We start from the raw sequence: 12,372 nt of genomic DNA on the forward strand, positions 1-12,372 counted from the left end.
GATGCTGTTTGCGAATGTTCGTTAGAACGATGGTTTCAGGAAACACAGACTCACAGTTGAACTATGCTGACAACGACGGAACTTGCGAACATAGTTGGCTAACGACGCTTTCGGGAAACACACCCCTGTTTAGTTCCTGTCTCTATGAAGCCCCTCCTTCTGAAAAGCACACTGTGCTCTGATTGGTCGGCTGGAGCAGTGTGTTGTGATTGGTCAATTGCTTCGAGTGTGTTTGGGAAATGTCCCGCCCCTTACCATAATCGCCAGTTTAACACACTAACTCACTCAACCAGGCCCCGCCCCTTTATTCTGCGTATGAATTATTTAAATGAGGAATATTGTGATGTGTTCGTTCCCGGAAGAAACTCAAGACTACAATGGAGGCGTTTCAGGAGTTCAGAAACACTGACACTGATATAGTGAAGAACTGGAGCTTTTTCATGCTCAAACAGCAACATTACACACTAAAGAGAGAGGAACATGGAGAAAAGCAGAATAGTCACTGTTACTATTGCATTTATTAATTTATAAGATGCCAGTTTTTTCACTTGAAAGTATCTTCAAAAAAGGTGAACATTTTGATTTGCATGTACTGTACTGTAATTTAAGTCTGTTCTGTTCGGAAAAGTCCCAAAAATGATTAAATAGCGTTATCCATTAAGAACAAGGAACATGGAGAAAAGGCATAATAGAACCCATTTAAAAGCGCTAAATGGGGTCAGCCTGTAAACGAATTCTACAATGCATGTAGCCCAAAAGATCAAAATGAAGCATGCAAAATGTGAAAACGACCGTCAAGTACAGACATTCTGGGAGATTTTCTAGCATAAGGGAAAGATGCTTGCAGTGGTGTTATATTATAGTGCTATAGCGTTTTGAAAATTCGCCCTCATGTTCCCACGTTCATAAACAATATCTCGCCTCACACAGTTCAGCTCTGCAGCAGAAGCTCCTCATGATCGCCTCTGACTCATCATCTACACAAACACACGATGAATGACCGCAGCGAGCAGGAGAAATAAAAGAAGACCGGTCCTCACTGCACCTTATTCTGGCCAAAAACACCCACATCAAGAGAAACAAGAGGCAGCTTCGCTTGTCACATGACCTCAGTTCAGTTAGTCTTTATATAGGGGCAGATGAATAAAAGATTGATTGCTGCTAAGATCTTCAAACAAAACTCTGAATATCTTTCTCCATAAGTATTCATAATATCAACCCAGTACCTTTTAAACATGATTTTCTTTCCCAGCGGACTGATTAAACCCGAGCGCTTGACTCTCAGAAGTTGTGCTGGAGTCGAGCTATGATGTTAAATCAGGTGCTTAGCAGTTTTGGATGCAAAATTCACCAGCCGGTCAGTGAGCGAACTGTTGGTGGTCTGTTTAACGAAGTTGTGGTTTATGTGGCGGCAAGTGCTGTAGCCTTAGGAAAAATACAACGTACACACTTCACATGGGGCAAAATGCATTAACAGGAACGCTGTGCAAACATATTAGTTTTAGATATTTGAAACTGGCAGCGGGGAGGATGCATGGACATTCAATTTGTGTTAATTGCCTATGCCATAGAGATAATAGCACTGTCCACATTCAAGCATTTCAAATGGCTTCAACAGCTCAGATTGAGTTCACATATAACTGATAGTCATGAGTGAAAACCGTCAGTCGCCATGTTTGTAGTTTTTTTAACACTTTTTATTCGCATTTGTAGTTCTGAATCCTCCTCCAAAACGCAATGGTTGTGGACAATATTAGCCACAGATGTTGTGCTCATGTTGTGAGCAGATATAAAGCCGACTCTCAGTAAATAGGGTTATTTTTCGCTGCTTATTGCGATTAAACAGTCAGATACACACACAATAATGACAAAATGTCGGTCTTGACGAGTATTCACGTAAACAGTAGGTCATGTTAAGTTAAGTGAACATAAACAGTTGAGAAAGTAAACGCATGTGTAACAGTATAATGGATTGGTGCGTCAGGTCTTAAAGGGACAGCAGCCTAATAAACCTGCTGCCAAATTATGAGATAATATAAAAAAATATCTATATGGCAGTATATGGCCAAAATTGTGGCCAGTGAAAATGCGGAGTGGCTAGTAACTTTGGAAAACCACTCGCCACAGTGACTGGAGAACAAAAAAAGTTAAAACAACACCAAAGCACTTTTCCTCTTCAGTCCCCCTACAGGTTGGAAGCGGAATTGTCCATTACCGCTGTCGTAAATAATTTAGCCTAACGCAGCCTACCATCGCATGCACGCTATTTGTTTATCCAGCACCGGCTTTGGAAATAATGATGTCCACAGACAAGGTAGAGTATGTTGCATGATTTTATGAAAGTATGATGTATTGCGACATCAGAAACGGCTATTTTTTATATAGGCTCCACCTATCGGCTATAGTAACGCTTGCCGTAAAGCAAGTCAAATTTGTAGTTTCTTACGTCTCATTTGAACTACAGATCCGCTACCTGATCTGGCTATAATCTGAGGTTATAGCAGATACAGAGTCGCAAAGCGAATGCAGAAGTGCCGTTCACCCTGTTTATGAACCACTGAAACGATTTTGGAGATGTTATTTTAAGGTACAAAATAATCTTTGGTGTTGCTTTAATGTCAAGTCCTGATAGTATGCATTATGGATGCAGGGTCAGTCCTATTCACCAATGATTTGTCAATGTGATTTGTGAACCGATTCAACAGGTTCATTGAAAGAATCAGCTCGCTCAGGAATCGGACAATGATCTTGAGTTTCAGAGGGGCTGGCGATTTATTCAGTTTTTATGAACTGTAGTGAAGTAAAAAAAATATGATATTATGCTTGGGAATGTAGTGAAGTCAAATTAAAAGTTTACCCAAATAAAATACTCTGGTTAAGTATGAAAAATAGCTTCTTACTAACGAAGTAAATCCTCACGTCCACCACTGCAGTTTGTCACATTAATAAAGTGAATTTGAACTGAAGCACAATCTAATGAAGAGGTGTCTGTGTTTGATAAAGCTCAGCCTGTTTAACATTCTCTGGGAGCGGTGCTGATTTTCATGATTGTACCGCAGTGAAACGCAAATATTGGATTAATCTTCATTTCTGCAGGTCTCCTCGAGCTTGTTAAGTTCACTCTTCCGTACAGGATCGTGCTAAAACACAAACACATCGGCATCTACAGTTCCTCTGAACATACACAAGGGTTTTTACATGTTAAAGTGATCCTCTCTTGTATGATTCATTAAATTCTGTGTGATTGTGAACTTAGAGGCCGTAATGAGAAAGATGTACAACAGAGCTGCTTCTGATGCCTCGTTGTTCATATCAAAAGCATATTTGTGTTACGGAAAGCTCTATTACAGTATGTGTCCATCATGTTTCAGGAAACACAGACAATGTTCTGAACACATCTGATGCAACAGTAGACAGCAGTATCTCAAGGCTTGAAGCAATATTCCCTGGTATTTTCCATTAAAGGTTACTGCATGTGTTTCATATAGGGCTAATCTTTACTGTATGACAGCATAGTTTTACCTTCAGTTTGTAAAAATGGTAACACCTTACAATGAGGTTTTGTTTGTTAACATTAGTTAAAGGGTCAGTATTTACTCACCCTCATGTTGTTCCAAACCCAATAGACTTTCGTTCATCTTCAGAACACAAATGAAGATCTTTTTGATGAAATCTGAGAGATTTCTGTCCCTCCATTGACAGCTACACAACTGACACTTTGACGCTTCAAAAAGTTCATAAAGAGATCATAAAACGAATCCTTATTAATTGAGCGGTTTAGTCCAATTTTTCTGAAGAGACTCGATCACTTTATATGATGAACAGGCTTTTATTCACATAGAAACATTCATCAGCGCACATCATTGTGGTAAACAGAAGCTCAAGCATGTTCACTTGACGTGCGAGAGCCAATGAGGTTCATTCTCGTGTTACGCAGTGTTACCCATTTTTGGGTGAACTAACCCTTTAACTACATTAGTCAACATAAACAATATACAGTACCTCTACAGTATGTGCTCATCTTAAAGGTGCTCTAAGCGATGTCACACGTTTTTTAGGCCAACACATTTTTTGTCACATCCAGTAAACATCTCCTCACTATCCGCTAGCTGCCTGTCCCCTGAACACACTGTAAAGAAACACGGTCTCTGTCGACAGCCCAGGCTCCACAAACGGCAACAAAAACAAACTGGCCCAGCCTGGACCACGAAACATAACAAACAGTGTTCCAGCCAGTCATGGACAAGAATGAATTGGGGGTGAGGGTTGGAGGGTTAGTGCGCGTGCACATGAAGGGAGTGCAGGAGAGAGAAGCGTGAAGAGGGAAGTTAGCTAATAGCTAGAGGAGAGATGTCCTAGACAGTGACAACGACTAATGTTAAAAATTTCTATTCTTGTGAATTTTGATATGGCCGACAAACGACCAAAGAGACGTCGTTCCTATGAACAAATAACAAAGGAGAAGGAACGCGCGAAGTCCTGAATTTACATCGGAAAAGCGTTCAAAAGCTGGCGAGAACTCCGCCGGCAGAAGGGCTTCCAATCCGACATTCAGGAGGCTCTGTTTCTGCTGGACAGGCGGGGAAATCCAGTTTGGTTTTTCTAAATGGTTCAAGACAGTTTCAGGAAGCACAGAAGGGAGGGGGAGGGAGGGAGGGTCGAGCTAGCCTCCATTTTGTTTGACAATACTTCGAACGTCAACAAGAAGTGACGTCACCCAACATCGCTTAGAGCACCTTTAATGTTGATCTCACAAGTTAAAGTGCAAAAATATAAGAGATTTTCAGATTTTCAACCCTACACGTTAATATTAAAGTTTGTTCATTTTAACTAAATGATGGAGAAAAATTATCATCTGTGATCATCATATGTAGAATCTGAAGATTAGAAATAATGTATGTTGAAGATTATCTTAAAGCAAAGTTCTATAGTGTCTATCAGAGCCATTATAGCTTCAGTGCAGGAGAGGCACAGCGCTTGTGTTCAGTGAGAGATTGCACGCACACACACACACACACACACAGGTTTACTATCTTTGTGGGGACTCTCCATAGACGTACTGGTTTTTATACTGTATATTCAAACGGTATATTCTCTCCCCTTACACTAAACCCACCCATCGCACAATACTTTCTGCATTTTCACATTTTCATTCTGAATGATTTATAAGCTGGTTTCCTCATGGACAGTCAGGTTCCCACTGGGATAGAAAAACCTGCACACACACACACACACACACACACACACACACACACACACACACACACACACACACACACACACACACTCTTATCAGCATTGGTTCACCTCCAGCCAGCAGTAGTCCGCCATTAAACTCCTGATATCAGAGAATGGGCTTCAAGAGCTGCATTGCCATCAACTGTTCAAAGCCAGTCTAACCTGAAGGAGAAGAAGTGAAATTACCCTTAAAACAGACTTTCAGCAAGCCGCCTTTTATCCTCTCAAAAAGTCCACCATAAAGTTAGCATAAAGGCCATTTTATTATACGCTTTGCATTTTACAACCCTGCTCTATCATTTTACTGGGCGCATCCGCGATCACTTTCCTTTCAAAGCCGTTGTTTGGTTTCCGGGCGTATCATTTTTGACCCCCTCTTATTATGGCCTCATCAAAAGTGTGCCAATCTATCAAAGAAAAGGTTAAATGATTGACTGGATGAAGTGATAATTGCACGATTGCCTTCTTCCTCTCGCCAAGAAAGTGGCAGAATATATATCAGCGTGTTTGCGTGTGTTAAAATGTCAGATCGTAATCATCAGCCAAGTGGAATAATGATGAAGTGCTTGTGTCTTAATTGAAATTTCACCTCGTGAGTGGCGTGCCGGCTGTATTTTTAGTCGCCCTGCACTTCAGTTCTGCGTCGGCCCACACACTGCCCTGACAAGAGAGCGCTGTGTGTTTTTCTCTGCCAAATATCTCCCTATCCATCCCTAGAGTATGAGAGAGAGAGAGAGAGAGAGAGAGAGAGAGAGAGAGAGAGAGAGAGAGAGAGAGAGAGAGAGAGAGAGAGAGAGAGAGAGAGAGAGAGAGAGAGAGAGAGAGAGAGAGAGAGAGAGAGAGAGAGAGAGAGAGAGAGAGAGAGTGCACTACTCACACTACTTCAGCATAGTGTGTGAGTTTTGGATTATTTGGATGAACAACTGCATTTGCTACAATGTGCACACAGAAAATCTGTATCCCAAAATGCAATGCACCCCACTTGACTCATATAAAAAATGTATGTTAATAAAATGCACATAATTTATAAGATAAGTAGACATCATTTGCTCAGTTTTTTCTTGATTGCTAACACAAATTATCAAGACAACCTCAAAACTACACACCAACTTGTACTGTAACATCAAAATAATATTTTAGTCTAAAACATATTCTCTTATGTCAGAACTAGACTCTGGCCTCATGATGACACATTCTCTACCGTCCTGCCTAAAGAACAGTAACAGGGCAATTCACAACACTGTTACAAAAAACTGTAATTGGGATTCAGGAATAATTTTGGAGCTCAATGTCTATTACAGTATTCATCATACAGTAAATGAAAAGGTGCTGCTACAGTAAGACACAACAATAAGCTTTAGGAAAAATAGTTTCATTACATAACTGTAAAGTGTAAAGTAATTGTTTTTACAGTAAAAGAAAGGCACTACAGAAGAAAAGTTCAAATACCAAAGAATTGAATATGAACTTGGTATGAACACAATACAGTATACTGTCACAGTACAGTAAAAAAATAAAAAATAAAAATTCAGCATCTTTGCCAAATTACATTACAGTATACAGTACTTTGGCAGTTACAGTAATTGGGCTTTTGACAAAAGACTTTCTCTATACCTTCAGTCATCTCTCAGTTCTGCAAAAATACAGTACATTAGAAAAATGGTCTACAAATAAATTTGACAATCACAAGTTTGAGAGTGTACAATATGCCATGTACAGTAAACTGTAGCATAGTGAAATTTCCCTCATTGTAGTCTACAGATTTTAGTTTACAGACCCTGTAGATCTTCCAGCTCTCTCCAGTGTTTACATATAAACACACAACAGCGAGTTTAAGGTCAGAATTGTGAGATATAAATTTGTTTATATCTCGCAATTCTTTTTTTCTCACAATTGTGAGATAAAAAGTCGCAATGACCTTTATTTATTCAGTCGCGGGAACAAGCTTCCATAGATAACCGTTGTTTTAGAGTAACAGATTAAATTTATGACTTTTTTTATAGTTATGGTTGCTAAAATAAAGATGAAATACTATAATTAGCATAAAATAATACAAATATTTTGCAAACCAGAATATTGGGTAAATTGGCCAATTGTCACCAGACCAAACTATTTTAATAAATATTTTAAGTATTGAATGAAATTATTTATATACAGTATATATATATATATATATATATATATATATATATATATATATATATATATATATATATATATATATATATATATATATATATATACACACACTACATTGCCAAAAGTATTAGAATACCCCTCCAAACCATTGAATTCAGGATTACAAATCATTTCCATGGCCAGAGAATGGGTCGGTCTGATGATAGTCCATTCATGAAATTTACTCACTACTAAATATTTCATGATCAACTGTTGAGGAAGCAATTTGGAAAAACATCAACTTATCCACGAAGATGTACAGTAGGCCACGTAAATCACAGAGCGGGGTCATGCTGAGGCTCACAGTGCACAGAAGTCACAGACTTTCTGCAGAGTCAATAGCTACAGACCTCCAAACTTCTGTGGCCTTCAGATTAGCTCAAGAACAGTGCGTAGAGATTCATGGAATGGGTTCCATGGCCGAGCAGCTGCAGCCAAGCCTTACATCACCAAGTGCAATGCAAAGCATCAGATTGTGTAAAAGAACGCCATCACTGGACTCTAGAGCAGTGGAGACATGTTCTCTGGAGTGACGAATCACACTTCTCTGTCTGGAAATCCGATAGACAAGTCTGGGTTTGGAGAACGGTACTTGGCTGACTGCATTGTGGCAAGTGTAAAGTTTGGTGGCGGGGGGATTATGGTGTGGGGTTGTTTTTCAGGGGTTGACCCCTTAGGTCCAGTGAAAGGAACTCTTAATGCTTCAGCATACCAAGACATTTTGGACAATTTCATGCTCACAACTTTGTGGGAACAGTTTGGGGATAAACCTTTCCTGTTCCAACATGACTGAGCAGAAGGTCCCTAAAGACCTGGATGAGCGAGTTTGGTGTGGAGGAGCTGGACTGTCCTGCACAGAGTCCTGACCTCAACCCGACAGAACACCTTTGGGATGAATTACAGCGGAGACTGTGAGCCAGACATCCAACATCAGTGCCTGACCTCACAAATGCACTTCAAGAAGAATCATCAAAAATTCCCATAAATACACTCCTAAACCTTGTGGAAAGCCTTCGCAGAAGCGTTGAAGCTGTTAGGGTGGGCCAACTCCATATTAAACCCTACGGATTAAGAATGGGATGTCATTAAAGTGCATGTGCATGTAATGGCAGACGTCCCAAAACTTTTGGCAATATGTTTTTTTTTTTTTTTTTTTTAAAGCATGCTTTATCATTTTATCCAACTTCTCTTCTTCTATATACAGTATATATATTTTTACACTTCTATACACGCAGGCTTAGATGAAGATGTCCTGAAAGGCAGGATAATTATGCTTTTGCCAGCGCTTTAAAGTGAGCAGCTCAGCAGGTTGAGGAACAGCATGAACCCGACAGGGTCACACACTCCCTCCTCATCACAGTCCCGCTCCAGCATGCGATCGGCGGCTCCGGGTCGCTCTCCTCAGTGATCACCACACGCCGCTGCTCTCATACTGTCTTTATGGCCTGTGATTATGTTTCAGACATATGAAATATTCCCCACAGTCAGAGGTATATTTAACCTCAGGCGCTGCTCGACAGACGCAGTTAATTCTCCATATTTAACCCAAATGTTGAATATTCTGAAGAGAAATCTACCTCACCCGTATTTCCTCGGATGATGATCGGTTTCATCAGCGTCGGGGGTCAGGATGCGAAACAATCCTCATCTTCTCTATTATTTATCAGGCTACAAGAATTGCAGTATGACCGGGGGCTAAAACGTGTTCATTACAGTATTATGAAGCATAACCGAGCTGGAGGTGTAACAGAAAACAGCGTTTGTGAGGAAAGTGCTCTCACTGAATCACAACACGCAACATGATTACAATGGACAACCGAGATGCTGACAGACAAAACAGAAGTTCATACAGTACACTAGACTTAGAGTGTTTAAAGGGATACTTCACCGATTAGCATTAAGCTTTGTATCAGTAGAAACCCGCTAGTATTTTCGAGTGACCGTGCTTCCCTCCCTCATGTCCCCGAGACGAGAGATTTCTGTATTTTGTGTCTGGAAAAAAAACTCAAATGACGCAAAAATCATCAATTAGTGTGCTTTCACATCTGTAGTTCGGTTCATTTGGTCCGGACCAAGGGCGGAAAATTATACTTTGTAGCATTTTTCAGGTGTTTTGGTTCCTTTTCACACCATTCTGATCCTCTGGTCCGAATCAGTTTATGAGTTGAAGAAAGGAACCAAAATGTGACGCAGTCACGTGACAACATCCACATCACTCGTTGGCCAGATGTGTCTTGAACGCACTTCCATAACTGCACTTTGATTGGTCAGAATTAACATGCGGGAAAATACCAACAGAACTCCCGGAAGTAAACAAAGATCCGGCAGACAACACGGCGCTGTTTACTATGGAGAGACGACTGCATGGGCTGAATGTATCCCTGGTCATATTTTATTATATAGTTTGTCTACACCACTTTAGACAAACAATAATATTTGAGAATGAAGCGAGGATGCGGCTCGAAAATAATGTTAATAATTTCTATGAGGCTCCGCACCTCCTCACAACTCCGCGAGCTGCCATGCTTAAAGTGCAAACTGTCAACAAACATTTCTCCTCATCCCATAATGCACAGCGCAGCGGACTACGGCAACTGGTTTAATCCAAAAATGCTCAGTTCTTTGGCAGTTGGTTCTGTTCGGATCACGTTCTCACCACAAACGAACCGCTCCAGAGTTCGTTTCCTCAGAGTTCCTCTTCGAGGAGGTCTCGGTACACTTGTTTGGTCCGCTTTTGGTGCGCTCCCGAGTGCGATTGCCGCATTCACACCTGCCCAAACGAACCGCACCAATGTCTTCCACCCCCGCCCATAGGGGGATCTCACGATAAAACGGCGTATTTTCAGTTTCGAGTCGACTAGTAGCCTAGCTGTATCATTTCTCCCGATACTGCCCTCTGTAACCGGTAGGCGTGGCTTGGGAGTGTCCTCGTAGGGGTTTTAGGGTGATACTAGTCTAGTTTACAAATTTAGGTTATAAAAACATTGTGGGAACATTGTTTTGAAATCGTTAAATCGTGTCCAGATTTCTTGCCATGATTTTAAAATTGTTATAAGGTTACAGAACTACTAACATTATTTTCACCCAACATGCAATATTGTTGGAACATTCATTTTTAACATTCTAAGAACTTTTTCAGTTTTTATTTTGTGATTAGGATGTTATTTAAATCAAATTAAGTTTATTTTCACCAAAATTTCAATTTTTTTTTATATTTTAATATTCTAAGAACATTAAAATGTCCAAGTGGATGAACTCTGGTTTATACATCACCAATGTAATGAATTTGATCCATATACTGTAGCCAATGTTTAAAGTAGCATATTTATCTTATTATTTCTGCATGTATATTAAGCACTAAATACAAATTGTCAGTACTTGAATGAGCCAAAATGTGCACATGCATTTACAGACAAATGAAGCAAAAGTAATATCAGCTGTGATTCTTAACACTAACTTCAGTCATTTGTTCTGATTGGCATTCTTGCACACTTACCAACCTTGCATAAAATAACACACCCCTAGTTTTATGTAGTCATTAGATCGCAAATAAGCAGGAATATTGCTTCAAGCGCAGTGCAGCTGTTATTCCTTCAATCGCATGTATTCATGCACATTTCAGTGGGAGGAAAATGAATCATAAAAGCAGCTGTTCCAACACAGAGATATCATAAACACATAGGCTTTGCATTTTCACTCAATTAACTCATAATCTGCTTCAACGATTGGACGACTAATTCAGAGACAGAAAACACAACATGAGTCAGTGTGTGTCTGTTATAGCATGTTGACTGCTCATGCATGCAAGTGTGTGTTTGTTACGGCACACGACGGCAACCAACACTGACTGAGAATAAGAATGAGTGAGAGCGGAAAACCACAGCAATCTTTGCATGCTCACTTTACATGACAATCTTCCTGCAATGTGAACCAGACTTTATGCAAGATAGAAATCTCTTACATGTTCGACACAGCCCTCGTGCGATTTCCTTTGTGAGGAGACGGTTCATTGTTTCATTGGGGAACGTTTGTCTCAGAGTGTTTTATGTGAAGGGGTCAGCAGACATTTGAACCCGTGTGAATGATGAAACCGCATGCAATCGCACGCTTTTAAAGAAGCAATAGTCCTGATTCATTCGATCATCATCGCAGTTTCAAATGAAACACGTCGGTCAGTGCCAGCGATGCTTTTGACTTTTAATTTCCTGCAATGGTGTCGGTAATTGAATTCATAATGTGGAATACAAAGGATATAAACAAACAATGATGATACGCTTCGTAAATACCAACAGCTTGGTTTTAGTGTCAAGAAAGTATTACAAACAATCATATTAAAAGCAATTTTCCGTGTTCAATGCATGCATCTCTGACATGCTGCTGATTCCCACAGATAATCGTTTTAAAATCATCCCTCAGTTTGACAAAGAAACAAAAGTCATATTTGCAGCAATGCACTTATAGAGATAGACGGACGACTATGAGGCAAAACACTGCAATATGAAAAAATATGCATAAAATAAACATTATATGCGTTAAGTCTCATTAAGCTCAAGATTCGTTAAGCTGCATTCACATGATCCCATTCATTTCAACAAACAAACGATTTCACCAAGTAAAACATGATCCCGGATCAACATCTTTGTTGATCCAGAAACAACATTTCAATTAACCAATCAGATTTGAGGGACGAGTTCACAGTTTATGTCAAGTTTAGGGTTACAACCAGGGTTAGGTGTTTCTACATCAGTGTTCTTCACCATCATTTCCCTCTGATTTTAGGAATGGCTAGGGTTAGGTTTAGAGGTAGGGGTAGGGTTAAGACTACATTTTCTGACCAGAATGTTGACCCAGGAACACGACTAACTCTGCAAAATCAGGACGTGCAATTTCAATGGAGAGCTACCGATTTCTGGTGGTGGGGTGAGAAATCGAGTCCCGCCGGAAATCAGGTCTCCT

Source organism: Scardinius erythrophthalmus (assembly GCF_964197995.2).
Source record: "Scardinius erythrophthalmus genome assembly, chromosome: 19".
Classification (NCBI taxonomy): domain Eukaryota; kingdom Metazoa; phylum Chordata; class Actinopteri; order Cypriniformes; family Leuciscidae; genus Scardinius; species Scardinius erythrophthalmus.